The following is a 6,000-nucleotide window of genomic DNA, read 5'->3' as shown; positions in this document are numbered from 1 at the left end:
GAGGACTAGGGTTGCAGAGGAGGTGGGTGTATCAGTCGGGAATCTTAGTTGCAACAGACAGAAAACCCACCTCAAACTGACTTAAGTAGAAAAGGTAATTTTAATAGCTCATGTAATTACAAAATTCAGAGGTATTCAGGTATGACTGGATCCAGGAGCTTAGATGATGTCTTCAGGAAGCTGTCTCTATGCATCTTTGGGCTCTCCTTTTTTCATAGTTTCCCCATTCTCAGGCAGGATACCACTTGTGGTAATAAGATGGCTGCTTTCAGGTCCATGTGTATACTCTATCCTGTCAGTAAAACCAGTAGAAAGAAATTCTTTTCCCCAAACCCTCCTGACAGAAGTCCTGGGTCAGACTCTTACTGACCTGATACAGGCCCAGTGCCCATCCTTGCACCAATCACAGAAGCCATGGAAAGAAGCTGACAGGGGCATCATCTCTATTCAAACCACATAAACTTGAGTGGGAGAAATGGGTGAAGAGAGTCAAAAGGTGCAAACTTCTAGTTATAAAAGAAAGAGTCATGTAACATACAGCATGGTGACTATAGGAAATAAAACTCTGTTGCATATTTGAAAGTTGCTAAGAGGGTAGACCTTCAGAGTTCTCATCACAAGAAAACAAGGTTTTTTTTAAGATTGGCACCTGGGCTAATAACTGTTGCCAATCTTTTTTTTTTTTCTGCTTTCTCTCTCCAAACCCCCCCTGTACATAGTTGTATATCTTAGTTGTGGCTCCCTCTAGTTGTGGGATGGGGGACGCCGCCTCAACGTGGCCTGACAAGTGGTGCCATGTCCGCGCCCAGGATCCGAACCCTGGGCCGCTGCAGCGCGTGAACTTAACCACTCGGCCACGGAGCCAGCCCCGAAAAAATGGTTTTGTAGCTATGTGTGGTGATAGATATTAACTAGACTTATTGTGGTGATCATTTCACAATATGTATACAAGTGTCAAATCATTTATACACCTGAAACTAATATAATGTTATATGTCAATTATAACAATTTTTTGAAGTATAATTGACATTATACCTCAAAAAAAAAAACACATAAACTTCAAGTTGGTGCGGGGAGGGGGTATGATTCCCTAAGGAAAATTTGGACACTATTATCAGAAGTAGGGTGAATGGCTGTGCAGTCTGAAACAACAAGTGTTCTCTACGGTGGGCTGTGGAAAACAGATACGAGTTGGGCAGGCAGAGAGGAGGGAGGAAGGCACCCCAGAGATTCAGAGCTGAGCAAAAGTGAGAAGAGGGGAATAAGTGTGCTGTGAGCCCGACTCACGCATCTGGGGCAGGGGAGCAGGCATGTTCTCTGGAGTCCTAGAGAGAAGACTTGGGACCAAGTGGGCTTGAGGATGGGGCAGTCACAGGACCCAGATCTTTGCTCACCGGGAGCATGGAACAGGCTGCCTCTGCTGGAATGGGCTTCTCATCACTGGAGGTGTGCAAGCAGAGCTTCCTTCTCAGAGTGGCTATCAGAGAAGCCTTCTAGATCGGCTCTGAGATCCCTTTCATTTCCCAAATCTGAAATTCTGTGGTCCAGAAATCAGCTCCTCCCCCCACCCCCCACCCCGATCCTGATCCTGACGCCTTCTCTCTCTAAGGCGAATGCTCTGTTAAAGAAAGACTCAACCTGGCCTCCTGGGAGGGACAGGACCCACCACAGTTCTCAGGGGAACCAGGGGTGGGGGCTCTTCAGGGTCTCAAAAGCACCTTCACGCTCGCTGCCTTGTTTGGTCCTCTCACTTGTCCTGTGAGGAGGGCAGAGCGGGAGTCAGGGGTGCTGTTTACCGCATGGCCTTTGGAGTCCAGACTTGAGTCCAAACCATAGATTTGCCTCTAACTAACAACAGGAACTCGGGCAAATCTTCATCTGAGCCAGTTTCCCCTTTTCAAAACACTGTCAGTAATTCAAGCTTGTGGGCCTGTTATTTGCTGTGAAGATTAAACAATGCATGGAAAGTGCTTAGGACAGCCCTGGGCCCTTGTGGGTTGGGCTGGAGAGGGGCGAGTGTGGTGGAACTGAGTTGAGCTGGGTAACAATACCTCCTTGCAGGCACCCAACATTTCACAGGGCATTGCACACCCACAGTCCAGCCTCTGACTGCAGATTAGGGCCGTGTGTCAGTTAGGGTTCTGGCAGGAAACAGATGACACCTTGAAACTGTGTAATTTGAAGAGAGTGTGAAGGAGGGTTTAAGAAACCAACAAAGAATAGTGCAGTAGGCCTGGCTATCAGTGGGTGGAGACGGAAGCCACCGCTGGGCTGAGAGGGCGAGAGGAGGAAGGGGTTACTGGAACCCAGAGAGGGCAGCTGGGCTGGAGCTGCGGCCTTTGGCAGAGACAGCAACCAACTCATGCTGACCCAGCAAGGAGAGAGCTGGGGAAATAAGTACCTTCCTCTCCCTTTTTTTCCTTCCCCTCCCCACTGTGGTCTGCCACTGCCTCCCTTTGCCCCAACCCAGATAGAAGCTCAAGAGCAAGGAGGCCCGTGGTGGATGGAGAATGGTGGTGAGTGCATGGAGGGGCAAGTGGGAGGATGAGTACAGGCAGTGACAACAGTCAGATGGGTGGGGTCCTCGCCACCCCTTTTCAGCCTGCTCTGGGCAAGGGGTGGTATAGAGGAGTAGGAGAACTAAGCAGTGTGGGAGGAGGCTGTAAGCCCAGTCTGGTTACCCTAGAAAGGGGTAGGAGGACAGCCTGAAGTTCCTGAAATACCCACAAGCTGTCTGTCACCTCCAGGCCTTTGTCTGTGCTGGTCTCTCTGCCTGGAATACCCTTCTTCCTAGGCCTGGCTAACTCACCCTTAGATGCTACCTCCTCCTGGATCAATCTGTGCCTGAAGTCAATCCCAAGTCTTTTTAGTTATGAGATCTAAGATACTCTCTTCATTTGAGCTAGTTTGAGCTGGGTTTTCTCTTACTTGCCACCTAGAATTCTAATCCAATGTCACCTTGAGCCCTGTCTGCCCCTCCTCCCTTTTAAGATTTGTCACTGCTTCTTTTATGTTCCCACAGTACCCTGTACAAACTTCTCTCATGGTACTTGTAGCAGCTTATGGTGAATATTGTTTACAGGCATGTCTCCGCTACAAAGCTGTGAGCTCCTTGAAGCCAGGGACCAAGTCTGATCCATCTTTGTGTCCCCTGGGGCCCAGCTCAGGCTGACATACCTCACACTGGCCAGACCACATCAGACATGTTATCTTCAATTCCAAGCAACACAGATTAAGGGCACATTAGCCAATTGGAGCCTGTTGAGCTGAGGGCAGTGGTGTGGAGTCTGGAGCCCATGTTCTATGCAGAACAGAAGCATCAGGAAAGTTTAACTTGAAGAAGAGACCACTCCTGGGATAGAATTCATTCGCTGACTCAACAGGCCATATCTGGGTACCTTCTCTGTATGAGGAGGCCCTGGGCTGGGTCTGAGGGGGCCACAGATGATGCAGCTACAGTCCCTACCTGGGGAGCTCACAGGATGGGGTCAGGCATAGAAACAAGTAACTACAATGCAGTGTGGCCACTGCCACCTGAGGGGGATGTAGGGTGTGGCCAGGGAAGACCCCTCAGAGGAGGCCTTGCAGGAACACAAAGTTATGACAATGTTGGGGGCAGGTTTGAGCTTAGGATAAGGACTAACTTTCTAACTGGCAGAACTCTGCAAGAATGGAAGCTGCCTGCTCCATATCTCGGGCTGGGTGAGCAGGGCCAGGATGACCACTGCACATACTGCATATTGATGTCTGTCAATGAAAGGACCAATGTGGAGGCTATAGGGAATGCCTCGTAAGGGTCGTTAAGCCACTCCTTCCTTTTATGTGTTAGGTACTAGAATACAAAGACACGCCAACAGTGTCTGGCTTAGAAAATCTCACAGTTTAGGAAAATTGAAAAAAGGTAACACTATGGCCTTGAACCAGTGTCTCTTGGACTGGAATAATGTATGGACTGCTTTTAAAGGAAAAAAATTACTGAGGTCCTCAGGGCTGACAACCTAACTATGTTCAAATTTAAACTCAGTATGAACTCCAAGGCAACTGGAAAAGCAAATCTTTTATATAGACAATTTTCATTCAATACAAACTTTTATTGAATATGAACAAAACTAAAAAACAAATAAAATTCTAGCAACAACACGAATGTGACTGGTCATGTTGAGTTCTTTTGCACTCAGCCTGCCAGTTCTGTAGAAGTATTCCAGCTAGTAAGTGAAGAAAGAATGATAGAATCAGAGTGTCACATTTTGCAAACCCCTAATAAAACAATGGATCTAGGGAATGGTCAACACAAAAAAGAAAAAACAAGCAGATATCACCCGCCTCTTGATGAAAGAACACACCACCACCTACGAAGCAGACTTGCCCAAAAAATCACACTGGAATCAGACCAAGTGTCAATATCTACCTTTCAATCTTCAGGAAATACAAGAGAAAAAGACAGAAAGGATCGAGGGGCAACCATAGGTGAAAAGACACTTAGACATTTACAAGACATATGAACCCAATGCAGCGTGTGGACATTGTTTGAATCCTGATTTGAACAAACCAACTGTAAAAAAATGAAAGAAAGAAAGAAACAATTGGAGAGATCTGAATATCGACTGAATATTTGTCATTATTGAAGAAGGTTTTTTATGTGTCATAATGATACTGTGGTTATGTTTTTTTAAAGAGTCCTTATCTTTTGGGAATACATACTGAAATATTTATGGATGACATAATATGGTATCTGTGGTTTGCTTCTCAATAATCCAGGGAGGAAGCGGGAAGTGGGCACCAGTTTAGATAAACTAAGATTGGCCATGAGTTAATGACTGTTTTAGCTGCATGATGGGTACGTGGGGGTTCATTATTGTATGTTTAAAAGATTTTATGATGAAAAATTTTAAAAATGAAAAATCTAAGATTCTAGAACATTTAAAATTCAGGCATCTCCCCTGTACATTGCTGATGGGCGTATAAATTGGTATAACTTTTATGGATGGCAATATGACAATATCTATTAAAATAAAAACGCACATATCTTTTGACTCAGAAAATCACTTCTAGAAATGCAACTTCTGTACTCACCATGTTAGATATAATACACAAACATACACACATTTACATATGGATTCTCATGGCAGCCTTGTTTGTAAAAGTAAAAGATTACTAATAACCTAAATGGCCTCCATAGGGCACTAGCTAAATGAGTCATGGTAAGTCCACTGAATGGAATACTCCGTTTTTAAAAATGAGGATGGTCCTTAAACACTGATCTGAAACAATCGCCAAAGGGCAGTGCTGTGTGTGTATTATGCTACAGACGAGAAAGAATGTATATAATCATGTATGCTTATATATGCATAAACTATTTCTGAAGTACATCAAAAAGACATTTACCATCATTTAGGCCTCCAGGAAAGAGAATTAGGTTTACAGAGGAAAGTGACAGGAGCAAGATTTACATTTCAATGCTACCATTTTGTACCTTCTTATTCCATGTGCATGCATGACTTATGTTAAAAAAAAGATCTGTTTTAAAAGAAAACAAAATTAAGACATTCCAAAATATAATTATAAAGACTATGTAGCAATATGGGAAAATGTTTGTAATATTATGTTTGGTTTAAAAGAATACACAAAATTTTATCCACATAATAATTAAAAGTACATAAAATATGTCTGTTCATGATCAAGTACTGGAGACACAAATGAAAGGGATGTGTTGTTAGGTGGGAATGGAAGTGCTGGTTGCTTTTTTTTACTTTATAGGTATTATAATATGGTATGATAATATGCATGGTAAATTACAACTTGGTAAGAAGAAAAATACGATTTAGATTGCAAAAATCTGATTTCCATGGGGTTTTCAGAGAGAAGCTTTTTCCACAAAGCAAGGTGTACCTGGTCACGTTGCCTGTGCTGGTTCTGCTTGGTTTCCTGCCAGCCTCTCCAGAGGAACCAGATGCTGGACCAGTCACTGCAGCTGGTCATATCTTCACGCTTAGCACTTGT

The sequence above is a fragment of the Equus caballus genome, chromosome 7 (assembly GCF_041296265.1).
Source record: "Equus caballus isolate H_3958 breed thoroughbred chromosome 7, TB-T2T, whole genome shotgun sequence".
NCBI lineage: Eukaryota > Metazoa > Chordata > Mammalia > Perissodactyla > Equidae > Equus > Equus caballus.
Note: the sequence above shows the minus strand (reverse complement) of the source record.